At 37.1% G+C, this 9,915-nt stretch overlaps 1 non-coding gene across 1 annotated transcript; it reads right to left on the bottom strand.

Moving 5' to 3' along the window:
- Nucleotides 1–6,276: 6,276 nt before the first annotated feature.
- LOC123243422 lies at nucleotides 6,277–6,384 on the bottom strand. Its single transcript, XR_006505952.1, has one exon. It is a non-coding gene; the product is annotated as a U6 spliceosomal RNA (small nuclear RNA).
- Nucleotides 6,385–9,915: the final 3,531 nt, after the last annotated feature.

Genomic DNA, 9,915 nt, shown 5'->3' with positions numbered 1-9,915 from the left:
GACTCCAGTCATTGTCAAGAATATCAACAATTGGAATAAACTAACACATAAAATTTGAAAGTTTAGAAAGCAACAGTCCTATATTATTAGCCCCATTTTTACAGATGAAGGAACTAAACTTCATAGATGTTGTAAGGAGGACTCTGTTCCTTATAATTTAATAAATTTTGTTAGAATTATTTGGAAAAGTAAGAGATGAAAAATAGGTAGAAAGGTAAGAGTAAAGTAGCCTAATCTATCTCCCATGTGGGTGCTCCCAGTGTGACCTCTAGCAGCAGCTCCCTTGCCTGGACACCAGCGACAGAGAGAACTTCTTCATTTGAATCTTTTAACCCCTCCTTTTGCATCCAGTTCAAATTCAGAGTGATGTCCTGATTAAGTTCAGAGTCACCTAACCTACACTAGGTGACATAACTAAGTGACCAGCCTAAGTGATGTAAGTGATGCAGCTCCAGGAATGTAGGGTGCAGGCAGGACAACATCTCATGCACAACACTGGAAGAGGAATGCAACTTCCCTTCAAACAACATCAAGTGATTTGTCAGGCATCATATATATTCAACAAATAGTATAACTGGATTATGAGTCTTGGATCCCATTAGTCCAAAACCAGTGCCCTTCCTATTGTGTCACAATGTTTTTGTGACATAATATGGCCTGATTGCATTAAAGGACTCCAGCCTATTATGTTTGCATCTATTTTTCTATTATTTCTCTCTTCCCTTTTGATATCAATGTTGGATATTTATTGTCTCTCCCATTAGACTTTGAGCTACTTGAGAACAAGGACCAAGTTTTGCCTTTTTCTGTATCTCTAGCACGGAATACAATACCTGGCATATATATAGTAGGTGCTTAGTACATGTTGCAATTTATGATCATTTTGAATCTGAGAAACCAGAGAGCCATGCTCAATTTAATTCAACAAATTCTTATTAAGCACTTACAAAGACAAAACCAATAATCACAAGAAGAGTCCTTACTCTTGGGGAATATGTACTCTATGATATGATTCAACATGCATACAGATAAGTAAGTACAAGATAATTTGGGGATACAGCAAGCACTAACAATTAGGAAGATCAAGGAAATCTTTTCAAAGGAGGTGGCATCAAAGCTGAACCTTGAACAAGCAAAGAGTTCTAAGAGGCAGAGGTGAGCGAGGAGTGTATGATGGAAGGGAAGTCTGTACAAAGGCATGGAATTCTGAAAGAGACAAGTCAGTAGATCTGTTCCTTTATCCAGATGTGGAGGTATCATCAGATGGAGGCAGCTATGATTTGTCAAAATGCATGAATACAACTTCTCACTTCAAATAACTTCTGCCAACCTCTATTCTTTGTTTTGTTTTTTGCTTACTCTAAAATAAGCACATATGTATAAAAGGTTCTATATCCTTTTGAGTATAAAATAAAATTTTAATATAAAATACCAAGCATTCCTAACATCTGTGGGCTCTCCAGACATAGATTACACCAAGTTGTTTTTTTTTAACTTCTCATCAAGCCAGTGTAGAGATCTAGAGAAGTCAGCAAAGCAGAGTTTGAGCACACCTTACACATTTATACATGAATGAATATGTACACTAAATTGGCATGAACACAAACAATAAACCCTCTAGTTCAGGGGCCGGCAACGTATGGCTCTCAAGCCATATCTGGCTCCACCTCCCAACCTGCCAGTCCGGGCAGAGCCCCAGGATGTGGCCCAGGAGGCCCTTCAGCCCCCACCCCATATTCCAGTGCCTTCCACCTCCATCCTCCTCCTTCAGCAGGCATTTATGGCCAAAAAGGTTGCCGACCATTGCTCTAGTTAATCAGCTTAGTAGGAGGCTTTGTCTGTGTACCTTGCAATGTTTGAAGCTGATTAACACCAAGTTCTAGGCACAGTAAGTAGACCAGTTTGGCTGAAGTGAAGAGTACAAGTAGGGAAGTGTTATTAAAAAAAATTTAGAAAAATAGACTGGAACCAGACTGTGAAAGACTTTAAGTGCTAATCTGAGGCATTTGTATTTTCTCCTAGTGGAAAACAGGAGTTACTGAAGATACTTTAGAAAGGTTGCAGCTTAGTGGAGCCTCTGATTTAAGAGGGTTATTTTGGTAAATTTGGGAAAGAAAGTTTAGAGAGGGGAGAAACTGGAAGAAGGGAGACCAATTGAGAGAATTATGGTGATGGTCTAAGTAAGAGGTAAGGAGAACCTGAAGCAGAGTAATGTGAGTAGAGAGCAGAAATAGGCATGAGAGATACTGTGAAAATATCTTCTAATAGTTTATATACTCTGTGATAGCAAAGACCACATATATCTCCAGTGCCTAGTACATGCCTAGTATGTGCTTAACACATACTAGACAATAATTATGCAATTGAAATGGATGTAATAGGTGACATCTACTTTGCTTGATTAAAAACAATTTTTGCTTATTTGTTTCCAGTTGTGTTTCAGATAACTGACTTTGCAGAAGTGATTTCTGAATGTGAGGGATGATTAAGTCAAAGTACTCAGTATTAGTTGTCAATCTAACCAGTAAAACTACTATTTTCCCTTGCTATAATTGCACATGTGAATGTACATATGCATATATGTACACACAAGCACACAACCAATGCATGTATGTATTTGTGCTATGCAAGTGCCTACTTGAATAATATATGCATGTGCCTATGGGTATTGTACACATACATATATGTGATAGATTCAAACTCCTTAGTTCTACCCTGTACTTAATAAGCCAAGTAAGAAAGAATCAGTTATAGAGGCAAGAGGCCAATGGAGAAAGACAAAAGAAGACCTAGAAGGGAGAGGCTGAGGAGGACCATCAGAGGGTCACTAGGCATCCCCAGCTCTTCAGATCTGAGGAAAGGTCCAAGAAGAAATCTGTTCCAAACTCCCTCCACCCTACCATTTTCTTTCTACTCATAGACATTATCATATTCTCTGCTTGGTTCTTTACCCAAACATTTCCAGTACCTGAATTTTGTCTCCACCATTCAAAGGCTAAGCTAAAGATAAACATAAATTGAAGTTGGGGTAGGGAGCCAAACTGCTACCTAAAATTTAAGCACTTTTTAATATAGATGCTCTGAGATATTGGGACTTAACTTCTAATTTTTTATTTAAAATGTATCCAATTGTAAGATTAAAAATTAATATCCAAATACTCCAAGTATTATATTTAATAAGACTTATTTATAATAACTTGAAGTAAGGGAAGAAAAACCTCAGTAAAGAAAACCAGCTTTCCCAGCTATGCATGTGGGGGAAAAGAGAGAGCAAAGGTGGGGTTAGCCACAACTATATACAAACACACAAGGATGCTATGTGGATGAAAGGAAAAAGATGCTGGGTAATACTAAAGGAATTCTGGGGAATATAGTCCTGGAGTAGAACATTCTGTAACTGCACACTACAAAGCAGCATAGGAAGACTGCATGGCTATCAGGGCTAGATTTGGGGGTCATGATCTTGATCTTATGCCAAAACTGTTAATCATTGTTATATGGTGTTTCTGTTTAAATCTCCAGAGACAAAGAAGGTAGAGAGGAGAAATTTATATATTATATAGTAATATATATTATGTAGTAATATATATATATATATTATATAGTAAAATTTCAAGAACAAGTATTAGTGGCCCACTGCACTCCCTCTACCAACAATCATTATTATTGTACTTACATAGTAATATTTTTAAGAACTGTCTTTCTGAGTAGTTTTGAAGAAAGCACTTTACCAAATATTTTGGAAATATGAATAATTATTCCAAGGTTATTTTCTCAAGGTTTCTTGAACACTTACTTATAAATAGTTTTGGCTGAGACTATTCCCATACTTGTCCCCTTCACTGTAATGAAATAGGAGGGTTCCATCATCATGGATCATTCTACAAAGTCCAACTCTTTAACACTTATTTTATCCTTACTGTGGTTCTCTGGGCTAATGAAGTGCTGACCCCTCCCTTCTAAACAAAAATGCTGTTTTTCAAACTGTAGCCTTTCATGTCAAAAACTACTGCTTTGAAAGCATTATATTTGTATGACTCTTCCTAAAAGGCAATTTACTTGCATGTCAAGCATATCTGCTCCATAGACCATGATATTTAAAATATGAGGCAGACAAATGCAGTGATTCTGTAGTCTATTTTCCTCTAGTTGGGATACCTCATTTATGAAAGAATGGGTAGAAAATGAAGGATAGAAGAGGTCACAAAATGGGAGACAGTTTAACTTGGGAAATAGAAAAAGCATAGGACAGACAGACCCTATTTAATCTAAAGTAAAGGCACACGTCAAAAAAGTTTGAGCATTTGACAATTTTATGGAGGAAGACTTTTGGTTTTCAGTATCTACCCCTCTATGATCATAGGAATATGGTCCAGTTACTGTGATTTTTCTTATTTGTCAACTAAGTCAGAGCTCTAAATTCCAAAGCCATCAGTCAGGCTTGCTCTCCAAATTTATTATATTCCTTGGATGATGCCGGGCCCATAAACTAGTGAATGAATTGTAGTGAGACAGAAAAAAGGCCTTTTCATCTGTGACAGAGATAATCTTTCTCTAAAAGTGTTTGTTTTATGTTTATTGAGTTGTAGCTGCTGAATTTAGAAGAGAAGCTCTAAAATCAAAATGGGACTAAATCGTCTTAAAATCATTTTTCCCCTTAGAATCATAGAGTTAGAATCAGAAGGGATTTTCCAGGTCATCTCATCCAAACTCTTAAGTCTACAGATGAAGAAACTGAGGTAGAGGCATTAAGTGATTTTGGTTGTGTCCTTCATACTTGAAGAGGACCAAAAGGATATCACAATGTCAGGATCAAGGTATAGTATGTGTGACTGTGGTTAAGCAGACCAGTATGAGCTCAGCAGGTTCTCTCACAGACTGGACACAAATAGTCTGTATAAACATTTCAGGTGGAGATGTCTTTCAATTTACAAATCTCTCTCTCTCTCTCTCTCTCTCTCTCTCTCTCTCTCTCTCTCTCTTTCTCTCTATCTCTCTGTCTCTGTCTCTTTGTCTCTCTCTCTCTCCCTCTCTCTCTTTCTCTCTCTCTCGTTACTGGGATTCTGCTTTGTTCATAGAGCACGTTGCTGCCTTTGATGCCATGGAGGATGGTTTTGTGCCGTTGTCTCCCATTTGTCACAATCAATACCAAAGTTCTTCAGAAAGACCTTTAGAATGTCCTTATATTGTTCCTCTAACTTCCATGTATGGACTTGTCCTGATTGAGTTCTTTATAAAATAGTCTCAGGTAAATGTCCTTTTGGCCAGCCCATCAGAGTTGTGCTTTCTGCAGTAAAATTTGAATGCCTAAAAGTTCAGCTCAAAAGATAGCTTCAGTATCTGGAACCTTATCTTGCCAGGTGAAGATCAGAATCTTCCTAAGATCATTCAAATGGAAGCCTTTCCATTTTCTGACATGATGATGCTTTCCTGTACAGGTTTCACAGGCTTACAACCATTAAGTCAACACTCTGGCTCTGAAGAACTTCAGTTTAGTAGGTAGCCTAATACCTTGGTTCTCCCAAGGCTTTCTGTTGGAGCCTCCCAAGCACTAAGCCAGCTTTGGCAATCCATGAGTCAACCACATCATCTTATGTCTACATCCCTGGAAAGTATACTGCCAGGATAAGGATTGTTTTGCAAGGAAGGAAATTATGATAGAGTAAGGATTTGAATCCACATCCTTTGACAGAAAGAGAGAGCCACAGAGACAGAGAGAAAGACAGATAGACAGATAGACAGACAAAGAGACAGAGACAGAGAGATAAAGACAAAGAGAGAGACTGACAAAGATGATAGATTTGGAGTCAGATTTGTCTCTCTTTGTCTCTCTCTCTCTTGTGCTTTCATACTGACTTTGTATTTGACTGATATCTTATAAATCACCACATTGACCAAATTGAGTAAAATTGGCTTGGAGTTATTTGGAAACTATTTGGATTTTACTTCTAGAGAATAGGAGAGTATACATATGCATGGAGATGAATTGTCACTTTATTCAAATTTCAATAAGTTTATTCAAGTCAATTTAACAAAGTTCCTACTCTTTGCAATGCACTATATATATTTTTTCAGGTGTTGCAAGTGAAGTCTGCATATCCTTTCAGTGTTTAGGTTAAACATAGACATGAAGGAATAGATTATTACATTTTAGAGAAGTTAGAGATCATTGAGTAATTGGGCTTAACCCCATAGTTTTTCACAAAAGGAAATAGAGGTGCTGAAAGATTGTAATCTTCTTTTCTTTTTTAACTTAAAACATTATTTTATTTTTTTTTAAATATGGGATGTTTTATGAAATTTCATGTCATCCTTTTTGCAAGGTCCATGGGGATCTTCTTGGTATTGTTCTGATTTTAGTAGATGAGTTTCCTAAGCAAACACAGATAAATTAATTTGTCCAAGGTCATTTAGTGGCAAAATTAAGAGTGGAACCCAGACATCCTACCTCATTGTCCAGTTTCCCCTGCATCCTCCCTGAAGTTTCAAGAAGCCAAGATGTTCCATTGAAAATAATGTGACATCTGCATTGGCATCCAGAATGGGTCTCCAGATTGGAAGATAATTGGCATAGGTTACTGTGAAGCTAATGTGAACTATTTAGTGATCCTTAAATTAGTAATGTGAGGGCTCTTTCTCAGGCATAGTCAAACAGCAAAGAGCTTTCTTAGTAAAGCTGGAACAGTTATAGTCTGAATCTTAATTTGGGTCAATTAGCTTTTTCTCTTCTACATTTATAGCCTGCTATTCCTAACAAAGGGAAGTAAGAATTCAAACTCTTCATACACATACTGGAAAAAAATGTACAGTTTATACTCTATTGATGCCATGCCATGCCATTAAAACCCCTTCCCATAGACTCCTTCTCTTTGAATCTATCCCACCTATTGCTGCCAGAATAATCACTCTAAAACACAGCCATCAGAAAACTCTGGCACCTCTTAGCTCCTTTTTGCCTCTTGTATTAAGTTTAATCCCCTCTGCCTGGATTTCAAGACCCTCAATATGATACCTTTCCTCCTATCTAATTGCATTTCCTTATAACTTCCCAGAGTGTATTACTTTTGTTTCAGGTAAGTCTCTTTTATCCCTTACAAATGTCACGATTATTCCCTATCTCCCTGTCTGTGCTCATATTGGTCTCCCTTAGAATGTCATCCTTTTCCCTCTTGATTTATCCAAACCCTGGCAGCAACTCAAAGGGCAGGAGAAGTCCCTGCAGTTTATGTACATTAACCTCACCCATTCTCAATGATTATCAACTGCCTAATCAGCTCCAAAGAATATAGCAAGTATGCCTGAATGTTTTCTGTGTGTCATTAGGGGCAGGGATCATGTCTCATTATAGAATAATGAGATGAAATTTTCACCTATTCTACAGAACTTATATTTTCAAGAGGGGATGGGCCTTTTGAGTAGTCACACATATTCTAGTAATGTTTTTATTTTCCCACAGCATTCCTGAGGATGTTCTTTTGTTTTGTTTTCTCTCTCTGTCTCTGTCTCTGTCTCTGTCTCTGTCTCTGTCTCTCTCTTTCTCTCTGTCTCTGTCTCTCTCTGTCTCTCTCTCTCTCTCTCTCTCTCTCTCTCTCTCTCTCTCTCTCTCTCTCTCTCTCGTTTAATAGAAAATTTTTAGAATATTTTCCCATGGTTACAAGATTCATGTTCTTTCCCTCCCTAACTCCCCACACCCCTCCTGTAGCTGACACGTAATTCTACTGGGTTTTACATGTGTCATTGATCAAGACCTATTTCAATATTATTGATATTTGCATTAGGGTGATCATTTAGAATCTACGTCCCAAATCATATCCCCATCAACCCATGTAATCAAGCAGTTGTTTTTATTCTGTGCTCCTGCTCCCACAGTTCTTCCTCTGGATGTGCATAGCATTCTTTCTCATAAGTCTCTCAGAATTGTCCTGGATCATTGCATTGCTGCAATGCACAGAAGTCCATTACATTCTATTGTACCACAGTGTATCAGTCTCTGTGTACAATGTTCTCCTGGTTCTGCTCCTTTCCCTCTGCATCAATTCCTGGAGGTCATTCCAGTTCACATGGAATTCTAAGGATGCTCTTTTGAAGAATCCAAAGCTAATTTTCAGGCTGTGTAAACATGAATTTTACTTCTTTATAATTATTTCTTACTTTTCACTAAAACATCATTTTCCAGCTTAACTTTTCCACACAGATTTTTTGCAAAACGATTCTTATTTGTTCCAGGGAATAAATCCACCCTCAAAAGGTAAAGTTTAGTCACCATTGAAGATGCTTAAAAGAATTTTCTGCATGCTTTGGGGGGAACCCCCAAAATGGGATACCAAAAATGTTTCGAGTGATGATGGTATTGTTAAATCTAAAGTATAATCTCAAGGTACTATTTTAAAGAGTATCTTTAAATAAATATATCTAATTGTTTAAGTCCTGTTGGTTTTTAAAATGTAATGATCTCAGTTTAGTTCAAAGTGCATGGGAAATGCTTATTCTAGTGATGTTCCTTGATACCGACTAAGCATTTGTGTGTGATTGTGAGTTGGTCCATATTTGTGTTCAAGGAATAGCACATTTAGTATTATCAAAATTTTATTTTTTTCCTAAATTTAAACAAGAAAGAGCATTCCTACAAAATGGGTTTGTATATGAAAAATGAATCTCTATTTCCCAATATTTGCTTTAAAAATATGTTAATAATGATTATTTAGGCTTCACCCACAAATGCCTGAGGGTCAGATATATTACATACTCTCATGCAGAGTTCTCTGGTACCCTTGGCAGATATGGGTGTGTCTAGTCTCCTTCATTGGCTCAAGTCCCAACATACTACATTTCCTTCAGTTTTAGAGGATCAAACACTCCAGTTCCATTTAACCACTTAGCAGTCAGATTAGATTTTAGAAAGGAATATTTATGACACAGTTATAGCAGGATCAAACATACCATCATTACACTAACACCTCAGGGATTAGTTATTCCTCTAACCCTTCCATCTCTGGGAAGGTTCACAAATGAGTTCAGCTCAATTTAGCATTAGAGTCACTAAATTTCCAGTCCAAGAGCCCTCTGGACTTGCTTCTCAGTACAATGGCATCTCCTGAGAACAGACTAGACCATTTATTTTAGCCTCAGGGCCCAAGGTCCTCAAGTATCACTTCTCTTCCCAATTTATTTTCTGGTGCCCATGCTATGGATATAGAAGATCACTTCTTGACTCTACCAGAAAGCAGGAGCAACTATGGGTTGTGACACATGCAAGCAGTTTCAGCTATGCAGCCAATGGAAAGAGGCTGCCATCAATCATATAGTAGACCAATACAGGATAAGAAGCGGGTCTTCTTCTACATGGGTGCTTCTATCTCAAGGGATTTGGGCATACGCCAAAGACCTGCAACATATACAATAAATTCCATCTGTTAACTTTCAAAACTATTCCACTTACTTCTGCTTTCTTAATTTCTTTCAGTTCCCTTTTGTTCATTTTAGAAAATATTTAAATGCTTCCTTTGGGGAGGCGGTGAGGGTATCATTATTGCTAAATCCCTCTACTTTATTCCTAGCCCTAAACCAAGAAAAAGGTAAAAAAAAATCCTTTTAACAAATAAGTATAACTAAACAAAACCAAACCACATGGGCATTGTTTAAAAAAATATGTGTCTTGAAGTTATTGCCTCTCTGTTAGTAAATGAAAAAATGCTTTATTAGAGGCCTATTGGAGGTATGGTTGATCATTGAACTACTCAGAGTTTTAAAAGTTTCAAAGTCAATTTTCTTAACAATTTTGTTGACTTTATATAAATTATTCTTTTGGTTCTTCTCACTTCCCTCTGTATCAGTTCTTACTATCCAGGATTTTCTGAAATAATTTTTTTCTTTTTCTTACAAGGCAATATAATTCTGATACATCCATATAGCATA

This window comes from Gracilinanus agilis, chromosome 3, assembly GCF_016433145.1.
Source record: "Gracilinanus agilis isolate LMUSP501 chromosome 3, AgileGrace, whole genome shotgun sequence".
Lineage (NCBI taxonomy): Eukaryota > Metazoa > Chordata > Mammalia > Didelphimorphia > Didelphidae > Gracilinanus > Gracilinanus agilis.
Note: the sequence above shows the minus strand (reverse complement) of the source record. Positions and strands in the feature narration are given on the sequence as shown.